The sequence below is a fragment of the Petaurus breviceps genome, unplaced genomic scaffold (assembly GCF_028583685.1).
Source record: "Petaurus breviceps papuanus isolate PSGF00001 unplaced genomic scaffold, PetGlider_PUasm1.0 90205, whole genome shotgun sequence".
Taxonomy (NCBI): domain Eukaryota; kingdom Metazoa; phylum Chordata; class Mammalia; order Diprotodontia; family Petauridae; genus Petaurus; species Petaurus breviceps.
This window is the reverse complement of record NW_027187196.1, coordinates 1133908-1156923: the sequence shown is the minus strand read 5'-3', so window position 1 is coordinate 1156923 and position 23016 is coordinate 1133908. Positions and strand designations below refer to the sequence as shown.

General features: G+C 39.4%; 1 long non-coding RNA gene across 1 annotated transcript in view; it reads left to right on the top strand.

Annotated features, from left to right (window-relative positions):
* The window catches only part of LOC138176827 (uncharacterized), a 231994-nt gene that overhangs the window by 157296 nt on the left and 51682 nt on the right, over nucleotides 1-23016 (top strand). The window contains exon 2 of the long non-coding RNA XR_011172393.1: nucleotides 14964-15042. This is a non-coding gene — a long non-coding RNA (uncharacterized lncRNA). The remainder of the gene's footprint in view (nucleotides 1-14963; nucleotides 15043-23016) is intronic.

Sequence of the window (23016 nt, the reverse complement as noted above, 5' to 3'; positions counted from 1 at the left end):
GCTTAAAATGTTTAGTAGTATAAAATTTCCCCTACAAACTATCATTTCCTTTTATGAAATTATTGTTTCTATGATTTATTCTTTGACTCACCGATTCTTTAGGATAAAGTTATTTAATGATGAGGCTGGAAGAGGTACTACAGAGACTTATGATGAAAGTGAAGGAAAGGAAGGGGAGGCACTGATTCCAGACAGCCTTTTCAAGGAATTTAGCCACCAAAGGCAGGAGAGATATAGGATGATAGCTAGTGAGGATGGATATATCAAGTAAGGTTTTTATTAGGATGAGGAAGAAATGGCTGTGAATGTTGGTAGTGCAGACAATAGACAGGGAGAGATTAGTAAAAGAGTGGGGAATGACAAAGGGGGTATTCTGCTGGAGAAGGTGGGATAGAATGTAATTGCTTGGGTAAATTTTGGACTTGGGCTGTAACGTTTCTGGGTGTTTCCATTTTCCAGTTTCTTTCAGGAGGCAATCAGTAGATTCTTCCTACTTTTCACTTTGTACTAATAAATCTGGGTGCTTTTCATTTCTAATTTCATTAAGTTTGAAATCCAGGATTTGGGGGACATGGTTTTCAGGATTCTTAAATTATTTTCTTCTGATTCTTAAATTATTTATCTTTGATGTAGTTTCTAAGTCAAATGTTTTATTTCTGATCTTTTGCTTTTATTCTAATATTTCTTATTGTTTCCTGAAATAATTTAAATTCTCTTTGGTGTATTCTAATTTTTAGGTATTTCATTACTTAGGTCATATTTTCTGCCTTCTGCTCTATACTTTTTTCTCTCCTAATTCTTTCCTCCAAAGCTTTTATTTCCTCATAATTCCACTTTTTATCTCTTGCTTACTATCTTCCAGGATTGCCTGTAGTCTTTGTGGCCAATTCATTTTTATCTTTGAGCCCTCTGCTAGTAGATTTTGTGGAGTTACCCTTTTTTAGGGTTTACCTCTTGGGTATCTCTTGGATTCATAGTTTTTCTTCATCATGCATGGAATCTTTTTCAGCTTACTAAAATCTCTGACTTCAGTTCATGATTTGGGTTTTGTGCCAGTGACAGTCTACCTCTGCCATCAGGTATCCATGCTCTGCTTCCTGCTGTGTGCTTCTTTTCTCCATGGTTTTCCCCAGGTCTATGCATTCCTGCTAACTTCCAATCTGTTCACCTGAACTGAGCTGGCTCTTCTGGCAGGATTCTTCTTCTCTGTACAATCCTCAGCTGGTTCAAAGAGATTACTGATGTTAGTTTTTTCTTGGAATTTCTTGGTCATTTTCCAATGTGGTGCCATTTTAGATGATTGCTAGAATATACATGAGAGAGTAATAATCTTCTATGACCTTTATGGGACCATTCTAACTTAAAGTTGCTTACATTTTCTTTTTACTAAATTTAGTTCATTGTTCTAGCCTGTTGACTTTTTTATCCTGATTCTGTCATCCTGTGTGTTAGTTATCCCTCTTAACTTTGTGTCATATACAAATTTGATAAGCATGCCATCTGTTGAGGCCATATGGTGTAGTGGGAGGATCTCTGTATTTGTAGTCAGAGGACCTGCTTTTGTATTTGCTACCTGTGTCACCTTGGACAATCCATCTACAAGTATTTATTAAGTGCCTACTATGTGTCAGGCGTTGTCCTAATCAGTGGTCATATAAATACAAGGAAGAAAATAATGCCTTCTAACATTCTAATGGAGGATGCAACAAGTAAATATATCATTATACAAAGTATGTACAAGGTAACATGGTGAAGTAGTAAAGTAATGTTGATCTTCCCCAAGCTCAGGTCTAACCATGTCATCCCCCTACGCAATAAATTCCAATGATTTTCTTTTACCTCCAGGATCAAATATCAAATCCTTTGTTCAGTATTTAGGAACTCTCATAACCTGGCTATTTCCTCTCTTTCCTTCTTTTTGGAACAGAAGGTGTTAGTACTTGAAGGTTCATGAAAGGCCTCATGCAAAAGACGGTACTCGAGGTGCATCTTAAAAGAAGAGAATAACTCTAGGAGAAAAAGTAATGTTCAGTGAGTTTGGAAAGATACACTGGCGCTAGGTTTTGTAGGGCTTTAAAAACTAAACAGAGAGCTTTATATCATATTTTGGTGGCAACAGAAAGCTCTCAGAGTTGACTAAGTAGGGGTGTATGATCAGAACAACTCCAACTTTGAAGTGTGTAGGATGGACTGGACTGGAGTAGTGAGAGGTCCCTTCTAAATCCAAACCCACAACCCAGTGTTCTTTGCTTCCATCTGAGTTATATATAAAACTGTTGAACAGATTGGGTCCCAAATCTCTGGGGTGGCAATGATTCATTAACCTTTGCTCTTAGAGTCCATTTATTCTACTAATTTGTGAATCTTCTGTACTATCATCTTGCCTAAATTTCTCCCTTATATATTTTTTAAAGCAATCAGGGTTAAGTAACTTGCTCAAGGTAACACGGCCAGTTATTTCTGGGTGTGGTGCTAAGTATCTGAGCCAGCATTTGATCCCCAGGTCATCCTGACACTGGAACTGGTGCTCTTACTCGCTGTGCTGCCTGGCCGCCCCTCCATTTTATTTCTAAAGATATTATGAGAGGCAGCTTCACATGCCTTGCTGAATTGCAGTTATAAAAGGCATATGGAATTCCTCATTTTTACCATTGTAATAACCTTAGCACTCAAGTAAACAAGGTTAATTTAGCAGGAGTTATTCTTGGTAAGGGGTAACTTGGTGGTGCTCCAGTAGATAGAGTACCAGGCCTGGAGTCAAGAAGACTTATCTTCCTGAGTTCAAATTCAGCTTCAGACACTGCCTATCTGTTTGAGTAAGTCATTTAATCCCATTTGCCTCAGTTTCCTCATATGTAAAATGAGTTAGAGAAGTAAATGGCAAAGTACTCCAGTATTTCTGCTAAGAAAACTCTGGAGAGGGTCATGAAGAATCAGACACGATTGAAAAATGACTGAACAACAAAACAACATTCTTGGTAAAGCCATCCTGTCTCTTTACTCCCCAGATATTTTTAACAAATAAGCTTTATTTGTTGTTATATGACATTTCTGTATATACCGTGTTTCCCCGATAATAAGACACTGTCTTATTATTTTTTTTGGACAGAAAAACACCAGAGGGCTTATTTTCAGGGGAGGGCTTATTTTAATGAACATTGACAGCAATTTTAATAAACAGGTAAATGTGAACCAAAAAATGTACCTTTATTCAATAAGCAAATCACTGGGGAAGAACAGGATGATGCGCTCACTGCTGCAGCTCTGATTGGATGCAGCTCGGAGCATGGCGTGCGTTTCACCCGGGGGGGAGGGGGGGACGGTGCATACAGAGGGTACCGTAATGTAGCGTGTAGCGCAGGGGATCACCTTCACTACAGTAGCAATCTCAATAGGGCTTATTTTCGGGGGAAGGCTTATTTTAGAGGAACCTTGCGCAGTAAGGGGAGGGCTTATTTTCGGGATAGGTCTTATTATTGGGGAAACACAGTACCTTTCTATTATCAAGCCCTCCTTGTAAGAAGAAACAATTTATCAAAACCAGCTGACTCAGAACCTGGGTTTACTAGTACCTGTGACATCTAACTTGAATTCTGACTCTGACTCTACCCCTAACCCTCTTGACCAAAGAAAAGAGTGAAATTCATCATCTCTTTTCTGAAACCTGGTCTGTTAATTACTTGAATACCAGTGCTGACAGTTTCGTGTTTTTACTACCTATATGAATCTGGGCATGTTACTTAGCTTTGGGCACAGAGACAGATTATAAGTCTTCATATGTATGGAATGTTCAAGATGAACTAGTACTTCAAGTATCTGAAAGACTGTCCCATGTAACAGGACTAGACTCATTTGACTTGGATCCATCAGGTAGAAATATGAAAGATAGGTTACAGAAACGTAAATGTCATCTTGGTGTAAGAAAGAATTTCCACAACAGTCAGAGTCATTCCAGAGTAGAATGGATAGGGTCAGGAGGAGATAGGCAATCCCTCACTAGGAGTCTTCATATAAAGGGGAGAGGAGGAAAGGAAAGGGAGCAGGCAGTTATTAAGCACCTATTCTGTGCCAGGCACTGTGGTAAGTGCTTTACAAATTTCTCATTTGATAGTATGAACAAAGGCCAGATGAATACTTGCTGAGTGTGTTTTTGAGGAAATTCTTCCTCACGTAGGAGTTGGACCAGATGGCCTCTGGTTCCCCCTTCCTATGAGGGAATGTCATGGTCTAGTTGGAACAAAAAGCAGCCTTTTTTTTCTTTTTTAGAACTTTTTAATAGTATTTATTTTTTCCCAATTACATGTCAAGATGATTTTAGCATTTATCTTTGCAAGATTTTGAGTTCCAAATTTTTCTCCCTCCCTCCCCTCCTTTCTTCCTAAAATAGAAGGTAATTTGATATAAGTTATACATATGCTATCATGTAACACATATTTCTATATTAGTCACTGTTGTGAAAGAAACAGATCAAAAGGAAGAAAAACACGAGAAAGAATAAAGTAAGTGAAAAAGTATGCTTCAATTTGCATTCAGAGTCCATCAGTTCTTTATCTGGATGTGGATAGCATTTTCTTGAGTACTTTGTATTTACATTGCTGAGAAGAACTGAGTCATTCATAGTTGATCATCACATGATGTTGTTAATACTATGTACAATGTTTTCCTGGTTCTGCTCATTGCACTTTGTATCAGTTTATACAGGTCTTCACAGGTTTTTCTGATATCTGCCTGGTGTTCATAATTTCTTATTGCACAATAGTATGCCATTATATTCATATACCACAGCTTGTTCAGCCATTCCCCAATTGATGGGCATTCCCAAAATTTCCAATATATTGCCAACACAAAAAGCATACATATTTTTGCATGCATAGGTCCTTTTCCATTTTTATGATCTTTTTTATATATAGACCTTGTAGTGGTATTATTACTGGATCAAAGGGTTTGCATGGTTTAGTTGATCTTTGGACATAGGTCCAAATTGCTCTCCACAATGGTTGGATCAGTTCACAAATCCACCAAGAGTGCTTTAATATCCCAATTTTCCCATATCCTGTGCAACATTTATCATTTTCCTTTTTTGTCATATTAACAAATCTAATAGGTATGAAGTGGTACTTCAGAGTTGTTTTAATTTGTATTTCTCTAATGAAAAGTGATTTGGAACAGTACTTCATATGCCTGCAGGTAGCTTTGATATATTCATCTCAAAACTGCCTACTCATATCTTTTGTCCATTTATCTATTGGGAAAAGTCTTGTATTCTAATAGATTTGACCCAGTTCTCTACATATTTGAGAAATGAGGCCTTTATAAGAGATATTTGCTATAAGATTGTTTCTAAGCTTTCTGCTTTATTTGTAATCTCGATTGCACTGGTTTTGTTGGTAAAAAAAAAATCTTTCTCACTTAATATAATCATAATTATCTCCCTTACATTTTGTGATGCTCTCTGTCTCTTGTTTGGACATGAACCTATAACTCCCTTCACTAATCCTTTATGAATTTGGATAATAGGGGGGCGGAGCCAAGATGGCGGAGTAGAAGCAGGGCCTCCACGCTGCTATGGCTTCCACCTTCCCCAATCCATGTAAAAAGGGGACTCTAAACAAACTTTGGAGCTGCAGAACCCACAAAATGACACAGAGAAGCTAACCTCCTGCTGAGGACAGCCCAGCAGTCTGTCAGGAATCAGCCAGCACAGTGCTCTGGAAGCCAAGCCCAGGCCCACGCTGAGGCTTTAGCCCCAGGGCAGGCCTGACCAGCCACTGGCCAGAGGGACTCCAGATCAGCAACAGCTGTGTCCTTTATTTATCAACACATAGATGCGAAGGACAAAGAGGTCAGTGCAGTCGGGACTTTGGGACCCAGTAAGTGGGAGTTTGTGGCTTTTGCCCCCAGGGCGAGAAGCCGCTGAGATGCCAGCACAGCCAGCCAGTGCCATGTGGCAGCTTCAGCTCCTGGCCTGCAGTGTAGGGGGACCAAGTACCAGTCTGAGGGGTAATCGCTCTTGCTTTAACCTTCTTGGATCTGGATTGCAGTCTAGGGTGGAGGTCCTGGGGTGTATGTCCAGCTTGCCAGAGCAGTGTGGAGACCTCAGAGAGGGCAAACAACTAATACCTCCGGCAGCTGAGAAAACCCCAGCGTTTGGGACGAAAGCTCCCCTGTCTGGTGGCAGAGTCCTACTGTGGCAAAAAGCCCAGGGGTCAAGTGACTGAGGGGCACATGACCAGGCAAAGGAAACAAAGCAGACAGAAGATTCCAACATTACACTCCTATTTTGGGGACAAAAAGGAGCAAAGCATGGAACAGGAGGAAGACAGTGAAGTCAGAACTCCTGCACCAAAAGCTTCAAAGGAAAATATGAGCTGGTTCCAGGCCATAAAGGACCTTAAGAAGCAGATAAGAGAAGTGGAGGAAAAATTGGGAAGAGAAATGAGAATGACACAAGAAAGTTACAAAATGAGAGTCAACAGCCTGACTAAGGAAAATAACACCTTAAAAAATTGACTAACTCAAATGGCAAAAGAGGCTCAAAAAGGCAATGAGGAGAAGAATGCCTTAAAAAGCCAAATTTGCCAGATGGAGAAAGAATCTGAAAAGCTCAATGAGGAGAATCATTGCTTCAGAATTAGATTGGAACAAATGGAAGCTAATGACTTTATGAGAAATCAAGGTGCTGTTAAACAGATCCAAACGAATGAATAGAAGGCAGTGTGAAATATCTCATTGGAAAAACCACTGACCTGGACAATAGATCCAGGAGAGATAATTTAAACATTATTGGACTACCTGAAAGCCATGATCAAAGAAAGAACCTAGAAATCATCCTCCAAGAAATTCTCAAGGAAAACTGCCCTGATGTTTTAGAATCAGAGGGCAAAATAGAGGCTGAAAGAATCCACCGATCACCTCCTGAAAAAGATCCCAAAAAGAAAACTCTTAGGAATATTATACCCAGGTTCCGGATTTCCCAGATTAAGGAGAGAATATTACAAGCAGCCAGGAAGAAACAATTTGAATATTGTGGAAACACAATCAGGATAACCCAGGATCTGGCAGATTCTACATTGAGGGATCAAAGGGCTTGGAATGTGATATTCTGGAGGTCAAAGGAGCTGGGATTAAAACCAAGAATCACCTACCCAGCAAAACTGAATATTATGTTTCAGGGGAAAATATGGCCATTCAGTGGAATAGGGGACTTTCAAGTATTCTTGATGAAAAAAAAACCAGAGTTGAATAGAAAATTTGACATTCAGATAGAAGAAGCAAGAGAAACATGAGAAGGTAAACAGGGAAAAGATATCATGAGGAACTTATCAAATTTGAACTATTTACATTCCTACATGGAAAAATGATAATTGTGCCTGATGAAACTTTTCTCACTATGAAAATAGTTGAAGGGAATAGAAATATATATGTGTATACAGGAGGGTATATGGGCATATGAATACATATGTGAATGTGTGTATATATGTTTACAGGTATACATAGAGAGAGGGCACAGGACCAATTCAATAGGAAGGGATGATACTTAAAAGGTGAAATTAAGAGGTGAGAGAGGAATATAGTGAGAGGAGATGGGGAGAGACAGAATGGGGTAAACTATCATATAGAAGAGGCAAGGGAAAACTGTTACAAGGGAGGGGAAGAACAGGAGGCCAAAAGGAATGAGTCAACCTTATTCTCATTGAATTTGGCTCAGGGAGGGAATGACATACACACTAAATAGGGTATCTCACCCTACGGGAGAGTAGGGGTGAAGGGGATAAGAGGGGGAGCCTGGGGGGGAGGGAAGTTGGAAGCACCCACTTTTGAAAAAGGACAGAATCAAAGTAGAGAATGGAACAAGTGTGAGGTGGAATAAGAGGGAGGGAAATATAGTCAGTCTTTTACAATATATCTACTATGGTAATGTTTTGCATAGCTACACATGTACAACCTATACTGAACTGCTTATCTTCCTAATAAGGGTGGGTGACAAGGGAGGAAGGGAAAGAATCTGGAATTCAATGTTTTAAAATCAAATGTTTAGATATATATTTACTATTATTAATATTATTTTATATGTAATTGGGGAATAAGATATATAGGCACTGGGGCATAGAGATCCAACATACCATACTGGAAAAGTTGAAGGGGGTATAGGAGAAGATATGGGAGAGAGCAGATTGGAGGAGAGGCTATCCTATGGTACTGCTATTTTGGGGTGGTGGGTAAGGGAAAAACAGTGAGAAAAATTGTAACTCAAAATATGGCGGAAATGATGTAAACCAGAAGTGAATAAAGCATTTGAAAAAAAAAGAAAAGAGGAGTAGACAGATTTCATAATAACCTGGAGAAACTTATATAAACTGATGCTGAATGAGGAGAGCAGAACCAGGAGGACTTTGTACACAATTACAGGCTCATCATATGTGTGACAACTAATTTTGATAGACTGGGCTCCTCTTAGCAATGCAAGGTTATACGAGAACTCCAAAAGACTCATGATGGAAAGAAATATCCACATCCAGAATAAAAATCTAGTCTGAACGCAGACTGAAGCAACCTACCTGCTCTCTCTCTTTTGTGTTTTGTTTTGTTCCTTTCTCGTTGTTCACTCCATTGGTTATAAGTCTTCTTTACAACTTGACTAATGTTTAATGTGAAGGTATTTGTAGAACTTGTATTGGATTGCATGACCACATTGGGAGGAGGGGAGAGAAGAAGGAGGGGGAGAGAATTTGGAGCTCAAGGGATTCTGGAGCTGAATGTTGTAAACTAAAAGTAAATAAATTTATAAAATAAATATTAAAAAAAGACAGAGAGGGATAGCTAACACTATGGATGACAGAGTGAGGAAGAAGGCTAGAATGTTGGACTGAATGTTAAAAAAAAATGTAATTTTTTAGGGATGAATGGAATGTCTGATTTGGGTTTGCATCCAAGATGGATGAGGCATGGCTAGATAGTAATTTCTAATAGTTTTTTTTTCACAGAGATTGGAGGGGATTTCAATGTACTTACAAGTTCAGTGAGTTAATAATTAGGCAGTAGTCAAGAGAGCTAATGTAGCCTTGAGCTAAATTGAGAAGCAAGAAAGAAAAATAAACATTACTATATTCCAGGAATCATACTAATTGCTTTACAGCATTATCTCATTAGGCCTTCATAACAACCCTGTGAAGTGCTTTTATCCATATTTTACAAATGAGGAAACTGAGGTAGATTAACATTAAGAGAGCCATAGCATCTAGAACTAGGGTTGTTCATAGTGTCATTATCTTCTTCCCTGTAGTGATCACATCTAGATCCATATACTGTTCTAAATACTTTAATTTTAGAAAGACATTGATAAGCTGGAGGATAGCTATAGGAGAGTGACCAGGACAGTGAAAGGCACTCCTCCAACTTGTTGTCTGCCCTATGCTGACCCAGGGTTGTATTGTTAGGGAGCTTTCTCCCTGGGAACCCAACCAAAAATGATTGACAGGAAATTTACCTGTGGGACAGCTCAGATTAAGACCTATATGAGTAGTTTGAGGTGAGATTTCCAGGTCCTCTCTGCACTTTTGGTGATATTTCCCCCTCCTGGTCTCCCTGTCCTTTGCCTTCCCCCCATCACCACCTACTACCTGCCTAATAGTGATATCCCAGTGTCTCTGTGGAGCTGTCCCAATTTCTGTATCTCATGTATTTTCTTTTCTCTTTTGAGAGCTCTTAATGAAAAATCATGGTACCATTATTTTACATTTTATAATCCATAGTAGCCAGGATCCAACAAGGCATTGGAAGATGTTGCACTGCCATCCAGCTTCCAATCTTTTCATTAGCCAAGGTTCCCTTGAGTTATAGACTTAGGAGAGTCTTTCCAGTGATTTTATGCTGATAACAATGTTTACAGACTCAGAGTTGGAAGGAACTCCAGTAGTTATCTAGTTCAACATAAACCTGACCCAAAAATGCTCATTTAGTAACTCCTTGAAGAGCTCCAGTCAGCAGGAACCCCACTATCTCCTGAGGTAGCCTATAGTACTTTTCAACAGCTCTGCTTAGAAAGGTTTTATTTATTTCCTATTGAAATCTGAATCCTTGTAGTATCCAGTGCTCTTCATACTTCCCTCAGGGACCAAGGTGAATAAGTTGGGTCTCTTTTCCACATGACATCCCTTGGAGACATTTATCATCATATCCTCCCAACACCTTGTCTCCTCCAGGCTAATATCTCCAGTTCCTTCAGCTGATTCTCATCTGGCATTATTTGTAGGCCTCCTGCCACTCTGTGTACATTCTCAAGCTTGTCAGTCTTGCCCAGAACTGAACAAAGTGCTGCAGGTGTATTCTCATTAGAGCAGCATACAGCAGGGCTATTAAGTCAACTAGCATTTGTTAAGCATGCACTGTGTGCTAGGTACTTGCTAAGTAACGGGAGGTACAAAGAAAGTAAAAACAAAGCAGTTCTTGCTGTCAAAGGGCTAACAGTGTAATGGGGGAGACAACATGTAAACAAAAATTAAAAGAAGGTGTAGACTGCAGAAATTGGCAGTAACCTTAGAGGGGAGGCACTGACATTAAGGGAGCTCAGGTACTGGGTAATGTATACCTCTTAATGTTGTCTAAAACTAAGTAGCTCTTTTGGTTGCCAAATTATACTTTTAGTCTCTATTGAACCTGAAGTCCACTAAAACCTGAGAAAGACCTACTTGTATGCAATTTTTTTAACCTCCTTGAACCTCAGTTTTCTCATTTGTAAAATGAGGGAGTTGGACTCAATGGCTTCTGAAGTCCCCTCCCAGCTCTGGTACTGTGACACTTAGAGGAGTTTCTGTTACAGTGGGAACCAATTCACTTGTGTAGATTCATCCAGTTAGACATCAGTGAGATGAAGCCACTGAGTATGAAATGAGAGCAACATGGCTTACTGTCGGTTTTAAAAATGTGTTTTCTTTTTGGCTTTGGCCTTCCATTGCAGTACTTTCTCCACCCATGCCATTCATCCAAAACGTCAGTTATAGAGAAGTCTTGTCTGACATGGTTAAACAATATTCTGTCTCCATGCTCCACCAACTCTCTCCAGTGCTTCTTCTCCAGGTCGTTCATTTTTTTCTTTTCATTTTTTGGAGTTGTCTCCTCATGGTGATCTTTTTACATTGCTGTAATGTAGCTTGTTGTCTTGGTTCTACCTGTTCTACTTTACATCAGTTCATACAGATCTCTTCATGTTTCTCAAGACCACCTCGTATTCCTCATCCCTTTGTGCACAATAATTCTGAATTAGGTTCACATGCCATAGGTTTTTGAGACATTCTCCCAGTGTGTGGAAAGTTTGTTCCCAGTTCTTTGCGTCCTCAAAGAGTATGCATTGGACCTTTGTTTCAGTCTTTTACTTATTTGGAGTATATGCCCAATAATGGGATCTCTGAGTCAAAGCATGTGGTTTAGTCATTTTTCTTGTGTAATTGCAAATAGATATTAGAACAGCTAGATTTCTTCACTTTTCCACTGTCTTCCTAAAACCTCTCCAGTGTTAACTTTCAAGAATGGGAGGACCAATTCATAGCTCCATCAAGAAGATATTAGTGTACCTGCCCTCCCACAGCCCCTCCAGACACTAATCATTTTTTCCTTTTTGTCATTGTTGTTGATTTTATGGGTATAAGACAGAATATCACAGTTGTCTTAATTTGCATTGTTTTCATTATTGTGAGTTAGAGCATTTTTTCATTTGTTAATAACTCAATTTTTTTTATTCTGACAATTCTCTTCTCATAGCTTTTGACCATATATCTATTGAGGAATTGCTTTGTATATTTTTGTGATTGGGATGAGGGCTAGACCTGTGATGTCTTTTTTTTATTTTAGATTTTTTAAATTTTATTTATTTTTAGTTTTCAATATTCATTTCCACAAGATTTTGAGTTACAATTTTTCTCTCCTTGTCTTTCCCCAACCCACCCCAAAATAACAAGCCTACTGAATACCCCTTCCCCTAGTCTGTTCTCTCTTATCCTCTCCCTTCACCCCCTAACTTTCTAGTAGGGCAAGATGGATTTCTATACCCTAGTATCTGTATATCTTATTTCCTGGTTGCATTAAAAAAAAACAAATTTTTAAACATTTGTTTTTAAAACTTTGTGTTCCAGATTTTTTTCCCTTCTTCCCTCCTCACCCACCCCCACTGGGAAGATAAACAATTCAATATAGATTGTACATGTGTAGTTACCCAAATCATTTCCATAGTAGTTATATTTTGATATCCTATCCCACCCACCACTTATTCTATTTTCTCCTTTGACCCTCTCCCTTTTCAAAAATGTTTGCTTCTAACTATCCTCTCCCCCAACCTGCCCTCCCTTCTATTCTCCCCGCTCTTATTCCCAACCCCCCCTATTTTCCTGTAGGGAAATATACCCTATTGAGTGTGTGTTATTCCCTCCATAAGCCAATTTCAATGAGAATCAGGTTGTCCCATTCCTTTCACCTTCCTGCTCTTCTCCATTGTAACAGTTTCCTCTTGCCTCTTTTATATGAGATAATTTACCCTAATCTATCACTCACTTTCTTCTCCCAATAAATTCTTCTCACCTCTTAATTTTATTTTTAGATATCATCCCTTCATATTCAACTCATAATATGCCCTCTGTCTCTGTATACATGAACATGTATACATATATATACATATATATCCCCTTCAACTATCTTCATACTGAGAAAAGTCTTATGAGTTACAATTATTGTTTTTTTTCATGTAAGAATGTAAATAGTTCAACAATCCTTATGATATCTTTTTCCTGTTTACCTTGTCATGGTTCTCTTGCTTCTCATATTTGAAAGTCAAATTTTCTGTTGAGTTCTGATTTTTTCCATCAAGAATGCTTGAAAGTCTTCTATTTCATTGAATGATCATATTTTTCCCTGTAGCGCTATACTCGGTTTTGCTGGGTTATTCTTGGTTTTAGTCCTAGCTCCTTTACCCTCTGGAATATCATATTCCAAGCCCTTCTGTCCCTTAATGTAGAAGCTGCTAGGTCTTGTGTTATCCGGATTATGTTTCCGCAATACTCAAATTGTTTCTTCCTGACTGCTTGCAGTATTTTCTACTTGACCTGGGAACTCTGGAATTTGACTATAATATTCCTAGGGGTTTTCTTTATGGGATCTTTTTCAAGAGGCAATTGGTGAATTCTTTCAGTTTCTATTTTGCCCTCTGGTTCTAGAATATCAGGACAATTTTGCTTAATAATTTCTTGAAAGATGGTGTCTAGGCTCTTTTTTTGATCATGGCTTTCAGGTAGTTCACTTAGCAGCGGCTGCAGCTCCCACACCTCCTTCGCTTCTCACTCCAGGGGTAGCAGTTGGACCACACTCTTCTATCCTCCCTTGGACCAGCCGAGTTCCACACTGACCTTTTACTTTGTCTTTGGCATTTATGGATTGAGAAGTCTTGAAACCGCTACAGCTGTTGGTGATTTACTCTCCTAAAGTCTGCTCTAGTGCTACTCATTGTGGCTGCCTTGGGGCTAAAACCAAGGCTCAGGTAGAACTGCCCTAGGCTCCCAACATGTTGTGATGGACCCTTCCTCCTGGCCTGCTAGGCTGCCTTCTGCAGGAGATTTATTTCTCTCTGTCACTTTGTGGGTTCTGTAGCTCTAACGTTTGTATAGTAATTTTTTACATGCATTAGAGGAGGTGGAAGCCAGAGCTGCGTGGAAGTCCTGTTTCTACTCTGCTATCTTGGCTCTACCCCCCTATACCTGTGATTTCATTGGTGGATTGGTGGAGGGAGCTCGCAAGACAGCAAACTTCTTCTACCAGTTCAGATCATCACTTTCTTCTCTTAGAAAATTTCCTGGAGTGCTGAGAGCTTAAGACTCACCCAGAATTCCGGAGGCTGTCTGGGTCATAAGTAGAACCTGAACCCAGGTTGTCCTGATTTTGAGTCGAGCACTCTAGCTGCTGCATCCAGGAAGCTGCCTTTTGGATTACGCTCTTCTGTATTCTTGGAGATCATTGATGGAGGAGTGAGATGGCCAGACCTAAGCTTTAGGAAAATATCTTTGGTAGCTGAGTGTAGGATAGATTGGAGTGGGGAGAGACAAGGCAGGGGGATCTTCCAGAAGACTTTTATAATAATGAAGCTTGGAGGCAATAACACTGTGAGTGGGGAGAAGGAAATGTATATGAGAGACATTGTGAAGAAAGAAGGGACAAGATTTGAGACTTATTAGATATGTAGGGTGAATGAAAAGCTTTGAGGAGGTCACTGAGGCTAAGAAACTGTTAGGTTATGTAACTTACACAAGGTCATGCAAGTTATGATTCGAACCCAGGTATTCCTAACTGCAAGACCAGCTTTTTCTCTTTTCTGTCACACCACCTTTGTAGGAATTAATTACATCAAGCAAAAAAAAGTTAGATGGCTGCATCTCTATTGGCAAAGCATCTAGGAATGTGGTAATATATCACAGTAGGGCTGCCTTGAAGAGGGCACCATGGTATAGTGGTTAGGGTTATTAGCCTTGGGGTTAGGGAGGACATAGGACAAGTCTCACCTCTGACACAATGTCTGCGTGACTCAGGGCAAGGCACTTGATCGCTTAGGGCTTCTCTACAACTGCAGTTGCTAATTTTCATTGATGGAGGGAGATTCCGCATTGGAAAGTTGTTGCACTGATAAAATCATGGGAAGGGAAGGGGAGAAGGAGGAAGAAGCAAAGGGGAAAGAGGAAGGAGGAAGGGAAGGAAGCAAGGGGGAAGTAAGGAAAACCCCATTTGGGGAAAATGATTTGGGATTGGATGGGAACATAGAGATCAAAGTTTTACCTCACTTTTAAATGGGACAGTATCGCTTTAAATACAACATTACCACGTTGTATTGATTGGTATGTCTTGTAACAGACTAGATTATGCCATGCATTTTTATTACTAATATGTAAATATATATTACTAATAACATATATTTATATATACTTTTACAGGAGGACTGGCCCCAACTGAAAGGGAAAACAACAGAAATTACTGAAGGGAAGGACTGGGGAAAAGTACTGAAGCATTTGGGTAAGAGGATTTCTTTGTCTCTTCGACTGCACTCCCTAAAAGACTAGAAAAGATTTACAAAGTCTTTTGCTCCTAATCCACCCTCATGGACACACACAGGCATAGATGCACATGCCAACCTTTCATATCCAATGAGTAGCAATGGGTAGCACTCTGTCAGATTACACAGAAGGGAGATGATGCCAATGCAGGACATTCAGAAGTTCGGGATTGCCTCTGTTATTAAACGTGGCAGAACGAGGGCATCTGAACCTTCTTGCCAAAGTAGTTTATTTCAAGCTGCAGTCCCTGAAATGCTTGTGGTCTTACTATTGATGTTTGGAAGAGCTGAAGTCCCAGCATGTCAGCCTTGGCAAACACATTTTAGCAACATTTGTTGACTTGCAACTTCCCACAGATGGTGAGCTGGCCTTATTAGGGGCTCTGAAAACTGATAGATTCTGTATTGTCTTGAATTATTTTAATTTCTTCCTTTGACTTTTTTTTAATAATTTAAAATATTAGAGTAGATTGAATGTATTCACGATGTCATTAGTTTGAGTGCTTCTATTTTAGTGACCATGACCCCTCTGTGCCTTAGTATTCAGTCAACAAACATTCATTAAACACTTACTGTGTGCCAGGCACTGTGCTAAGTTCTGGGGATACAAATAAAAGCAAAAACAGTCTCTTCCCCCAAGGAGCTTACAGTCTAATGGAGGAGACAATATGCCAACAATTATGGACATATGAGATACAGTATAAATACAAAGCAGTAGTGGAGGGAAGGCAGTAGCAGGGAGGGCAGTATAGGAGAGGACTAGCAAAGGCTTCTTACAGAAGATAGGATTTTAGCTGAGAGTTTTAGGAAAGCCAGGAAGCGTATATGGTGGGAGAAACATTTCAGGCAAGGTAGACAGTTGGTAAATAGGAACAGAGTTGGAAGATGGAGTGCCATGTGTAAGGGACACCAAGGATACCCCTGTGGCGCTAGATCTCAGAGCTCCTGCCAGGCAGTAAAGGGTTGGAAAACTGGATCCTCTACCTAGCCCTGCTCTCCTGTCCAATAACCCTTCCTCCAAATTAAAAACAAATCCCTCATAACAAATATATACAATCAAGCAAAACCAATTCCCACACTGTCCATATTGCAAAATGTATTTTTCATTCTGCATCTTGATGCCTTCCCCTCTTTGTGAAGAGCTGAACAGCATGTTTCATCAGCAGTACTCAGGAATCCTGGTTGGTCACTGCATGCATATGAGTTCTCAAGTCTTTCCTAGTTGCTTGCCTTTACAGCGTTGTAGTAATTCTCTAAATTGTTTATCTGGGTTTATTCACTTTTCCTGTGTATCAGGTGATAGGAGACTTCCCGATTTTCTCTGAAGCCACCAATTTCATCATTTCTTATGGCATTAGAGTATTTTGTGGCATTCATATACCACATTTTGAGCCATTTCCCTATTAGTAGGCATACCTTTAATTCCCAGTGCTTTGCCATAACAACAACAAAAAAGAATTGTCATATATATTTGTGTATGTGTGTGGCCTTTCTTTCTTTGACCTCTCTGGGGTTCAGGCTTCATGATGGGTGCTACTTGCATAAGGGTGCACATATTTTAGTAACTTTGGGGTCACAGCTCCAAATTTCTTTCCAGAATAACTAGAGCACTGGCGGGCTCTACCAGCAGCGAATTGCTTTGCCTATTTTTCTGTATCCTCTCCACTATTTATTCTTTTAATTTTATTGTCAACTTTGTCAATCTAATGGCCGTTTCAATTTACATTTTCCCCATTGCTAGTGATTTGGAACATTTTTATACCTAATGATAACTTGAGTTTCTTCCTTTGAAAACTACTCATTCATAAAATTTGGTAATTTCTCAGTGGGGGAATGACTTATTCTTGAATCAGCTCTGTATATATCTTGGGAAAGAGACCGTTATCAAGGTGGCTTGTCGCAAAGATTTTTCCCAATTGACTTTTCTTTTCTTCATTTTAACTGCATGGTTTTATTTGTTCAAAGGTGTTTAAAATTTTAATATTTTGGGCGGCTAAGTGGCGCAGTGAATAGAGTACCATCCCTGGAGTCAGGAGGACCTGAGTTTGAATCCAGCCTCAGGTACTTAACACTAGCCGTGTGACCTTGGGCAAGTCACTTAACCCCAATTTCCCTGCCTTCCCCCCTCCACAAAAAGAATTTTTATAATCAACATTTAATACTTTGCCTTTTATCATCTTGTTTATGCCTTATTTGATCATAAACTCTTCTCTGTCCTAGATCATAAAGGCAATGCCTCTAATTGCTGTGCTTGCTCCTCTCATTTTTTATGTGACCTTTTATATCTAGACTGTATTCTCAGTAGCTTGTCATTGTTGTTAATACATTATTCTCCTGATTCTGCTTACTTCGTTTTAGTTCATACAGGTCTTACCATGTTTTTTTTTCTCAAACTGTCACCTTCATCATTTCTTATGGTGCATTGATATTTCATCACATACCTATACCATAACTTGTTCATCCATTCCCTAATCGATTGCTGTTATTGTTGTTCAGTTACGGGCAGCTCCTGATGACCCTATTTGGGGTTTTCATGGTGAAGATACTGGAGTAGCCTGCCACTTCTTTCTCTAACTCATTTTACAGATGAGGAAACTGAAACAGGATGAATTGACTTGTCCAGGATCACACAGCTAGTAAATATCTGAGGCCGGATTTGAATTCAGGTCTTCCTGATTCTAGGCCCAGTGCTCTATCCACTGTGCAGCCTCACTGCCTAATTGGTATCCCTTCAATTTCCAATTCTTATCCACCACGAAAGAGCTGCTAGAGATGATTTTGTATATTTGGGCACTTTTCTTCTTTCTCTATTCTCTTTCATGTATAGGCCCACTAGTGGTATTTCTGGGTCAAAGGGTATGCACAATTTAATATCTTAATATGACTAGTTCCAAATTGCTTTCTGCAATGGCTGGGCCAGTTCAGAGCTCCACCAACAGGGCATTAATGTACCTGTTTTCCCACAGAACCTCTAGCATCTGTAATTTTCCTTTTTTGTTAACTTCACCAATTTGATGGGTGTGAGGGGGGCTTCAAAGTTGTTTTAATTTGTATTTCTCTCATTATTAGTAATTTAAAACAGTTTTACATATGGCTACTGTTAGCTTGAATTTCCTCTGCAAACTGGTTCTTTGTATCCTTTGGCCAGTTTTTAACTGGGAAATGGCTCTTCTAATCAATTTGACTCGGTTTCCTATATATCTTAAAAATGAGACCTTTATCAGAGAAATTTGCAGCAAAAAAATACTCCTCCCCAGTTTCCTGCTTCTCTTCTAATTTTAGCTGCATTGATTTTTTGTGCAAAACCTTTTTTACTTTAATCATAATTGTCAATTTTGCATGCTCAGAACCTTGCTATCTCTTGTTTATTCACGAACTCTTCCCCCATCCATAGATCTGATAGGTAAATTCTTTCATGCTCCTTTAACTTGTTTATGATGTCACCTTTTAGGTTTAAATCTTATACCCATTCAGACATTGCCTTGGTATATGATGTGAGATAATGGTCAATATATGGCTTCCGCCAGACTACTTTACAGTCTTCTCAACAGTTTTTGGCAAATTGGGAATTCTTGTCCCACTGACTGGGATCTTTGAGTTTCTCAAATATTAGGTTACTGTGCTCATTTGCTTGTCTTATGTTGCCTAATTGTGTCATTGATCAACCTCTCTTTTTTCTTTTTGTTGTCATTGCAATTGTGTCTGACTATTCATGACCCCTTTTGGGGGTGGGGAGAGAGTGGTTATTGGCACAGATACCGGAGTGGTTTGCCATTTCCTTCTCCAGCTTATTTTTACAGATGAGGAACTGGGGCAAACAGGGTGAAGCCACTTGCCTAAGATCACCCAGCTAGTAAGGATGTGTAATAAAATTTGAGCTCAGGAAGGGGAGTCTTCTGGATTCCAAGCCTACTGCTGTAGCACCACCTAATTGCCCCTCTCTTTTTTTTTTGTCCAGTACTAAAGTTTTGTTGATTACAGCTTTGCAATATAGTTTGAGATCAGTACTGTCAGACCCCCTTCCTTTTCACTTTTCCCACTGTTAATTCCCTTGGTATTCTTGGCCTTTTGTTCCTTCAGATAAATTTTGTTATTATTTTTCTCTGACTCTACAAAGTAATCTTTTGGTAGTTTGATTGTTGTGGCACTGAATAAGTAAATTAATTTAGATAGTATTGTCATTTTATTATATTGACTAAGCAGTTAATATAGTTCCAGTTATTAAAATCTATCTTTATTTGTGTAGAGTGTTTTGTACTTTTGTTCACTTAATTCATGTATACGTCTTGGCACATAGACTCTCAAGTATTTTATACCATCTGCAGTAATTTTAAATAGATTTTTCTTTCTGTATCTCCTTCTTGGATTTTTTTTGGTAATACACAGAAATAAAGATGGTTTATATCTGTTTATTTTCCATCCTTTGACTCTGCTGAAGTTGATAATTGTTTCGGTTAATTTTTTTTAGTTGAAACTGAAGGGTTCTCTCTATTACTTTATCCACAAAAGCAATAGTTTTGTTTTCTCATTGTATATGCTTTTCTTGTCACTGTCTCTTTTTTGTTTTATTGTTATAGCTAGCATCTCTAGCCATATATTGAACAGTAGGGGTGATAATGGGCATCCTTGCTTACCCCGATCTCATTAGAAAGGCCTTGGTCTTATCTCCATTAGAGACAATGCTAACTCGACTTTAGATAGATACTACTTTTCATGTTAGAGAAAATTCCATTTATTACAATGCTCCTAGTGTTTCCAGCAGGAATGGGTATATCTTGTCAAAGGCTTTTTCTACATCTAGTGATACAATCATATGATTTTTGTTGTTCTTTGGTATTAGTATGGCCAATAATGTTTATAGTTTTTCTCATATTGAACCAGTGTTGACCTCTCTACAGCCGTTGATGCTGTTAACGACCGTGTTCCCCAGGATATTCTCTTCTCTCTAGATTCCCACTGAAACTACTCTCTCCTGGTTCTCCTCATATCTATGTGGCCACCAATTTTCCTTTGCTGCATCTTTATCCAGGTTGTGCCTGCTAAACGGTGGGTGTCTGTCAAGGTTCTGTCCTGGCTCCTCTTCTCTTCTCCCTCTGTACTATTTCACCTGATGAGCTTCTCAGCTCCCAGAGCATTCAGTTACCTCTGCAGATTATTCTCATATCAGTTTATCCAGCCCTAACTTCCATTCTTGTGTCTCCAAATGTCTATTATGCAGTCTCAAGCTAAACTAAAACTCAACTTGTCATTCCCCCAAAACCCTCCCTCTTTGTGTCTGTGGGATCACTCACCTTCTAGTCACCCAGGTTCACAGCCTGTGCTTCATCCTTGCCCTTCCACCCCCAAGGCCAATCTGTTGCTAGGTCCTATCTTCCCTACCTTTGCAAAAACCCTTGTGTCCCGCCTTTCTCTCTTCTGACATTGCTGCTGCCCTGGAACAGGTTCTTTATCAACTCGTATTTGGATGAGCCTTCTGATTGTTTTGTCTTCCTGAAGTCTCTCCCCACTCCAATCCATCTGCTATTCATCTACCAATGTATTCTTCCTAAATCTTATGTCTGACCATGTAGTGTCCCTACATATTAAAATTCAATGGCTTGGGTAGCTAGGTGGCTGCAGTGAATAGAGTACCGGCCCTGGAGTCAGGAGGACCTGAGTTCCAATCTGGCCTCAGACACTTAACACAAAAGCTAGCTGTGTGAACTCCAATTGCCCTCCAAAAAAAAGCCCCCCCAAAATTCAATGGCTTGCTATTACATCCCAGATCAAATCTAAAATTCTTTGTTTGGCCTGGAAAACTCATTGTAACATGGGCCTTTCCAACTTTACTAGTCTTTTTACACTTTACTCTGCTCCTACCCCCCACATTTCTATAATCCTGTAAAATAGGCCTCACTGCTCTTCCTGGAACAACACCTTCTACCTTCTGATTCCATGCATTTTAACTGTCCCCCATGCTTAGAATTCTCTCCCTCCTTGTCTTTGCCTCCTTTCAGTCTCAGCTAAAACATCAGTTTTCTGTAGGGTACTTTTCCCAGTGCTTCTTCACGTTAGTGCCTTCCCTCTGAGATTACCCACAAATCCCCCTGTGTAAATCTTGTTTGGACATAGTTGTTTGCGATTGTCTCGCAGTGTGCCATGTGTAGCATTTACTAGGGACTTCCACTCTCTATTCTCAGTTGTCCAGCTTCTTCCTCATGGTTCCTTCAATGGGTTATGCTCATTCTCATCTTCGCCTTTCCTCATATTATTTGTATTGCCCAACAGGCTTTTCCATTCCCTCTGTGTCCTTTTCCTCAAATTGTACCCAATCTCTAATGCTCAGCAAAAATGTTTGTTCTTAAACTTTCTCTACCTGGCTTCTTAGCTCTTATTAAGCACTCTGTCTTCCTAGGAAAATTACAGTTACGGTTATAACTATTGACTGTTGAATATATGATGTATTTTATTATTCTTTGATTTTTTTTTAAAAATGTGTGTGTGTTTCACGTCCTGTGAACTAAAATGTAAGCTCCCCGAGAACAAGGACTATTCGTAGTGAGCACTCAGTAAATACTTGTGTTTCATTGATAGCATCGTAAACACTCTAATGCTTTTTTTCTAGCTCAGTGAAAAAGTTCTCCTTTTATTTATGTGGCCACATAGCATAGAGGATCAAGGTTATCTCTACACATGATTGCTCACCAAAATGGAGAAAGCAAAACTTTTCTGCTTTATAGGCTATGCAACTTTTATTTTTACCAGAAAAGTTATGGATGTGTTGTACCTTTAATTATTAAAACAAACTATGTAGATGTATATCTACTGAACAGTCACCAATTGTTGAGGATGGATAAAAGAGTAAAGAGTTATCACAGGCTTATAACCAAGGTGGGGCAACTAGGGCTTTCTTCCAGGGCACAAGAAGTTAGACAATATCATACTGAGAATCAGCCTCTGTGCCCTAGGGTTTCCACCAATGGAGGTGCATGTCCCAAGGTCCCCGCCAGAATTGCTCAGAAAAGCAAATTCTCTGCACCATCTGGTGTTCTCATATGGTTGGAGGTTACAAACACATGTTTTTTAGAACACTGAAAAAATAGGAATTGAATCTACGTGTATCTCTTTTTTTAAATCACAAAGGACCTGTTCTTCACATGAAATAAAAAATGCAGAAACATCTGCTTAGTTGCCAAATCCAGAGGACCACTGAACCTTATCATCTGACTTAAAAGCTAAAACCTCCTGTATGTGTCGTCTTTCCCATAAGGATATGAGTTCTTCAAGGGGAGGGACTGGCTTATGTTGTTCTTTCTATGCCCAGTGCTTTAGCACTGTACTCTTTTCATTCATTCATTTTTTTGAAGGAAGTAATCCCTTAGATTGAAAGCTTTGAAATACCAAGTGTTCCCAAAGTCTTAGTGTGGTTTTATGCTACTAAACTTTAAAACTGTGCTAGGGTCTCTGGGCCACCCCAGAGTGTGTTTAGCATGCATTTCCATTAAACATTGTAAGATCTGTCATTTTCCCTCTTGTTAACATTAGTTATTTGAGGGGAGATTCACAGTGAACTCTGAAAGGATTAGAGGCATTGGGTTGGAGTATTTTCCCTCTAGCTTGTGGAAGACAGAGTTGAGTTATTCTGGGGCACTGCAAGGGGTAGCTGGGTGGTTTTGTGAAGGGGGGACCTCCATTCAGTTGATATTGAGCATCTTTATGGAAGACTGTTCATCTGAGCTTTATGAAAGTGGAATGGGGTGCCTTGCTGGAATAGTGAATTGCCTATCATCAGAAAGTATTCATGCAGTGGGTACTGACCACCAGGCAGCAATGCTGTAACTTGTGATTCTGCTCCATGGAGCACTGACCCAAGTTGGCTTAGACCCCTGCCAAGCACATTAAGAATCACTTTCTCTTCTTAGTTTTCCTTGTACTGTACTTACTGGTAGAATGAG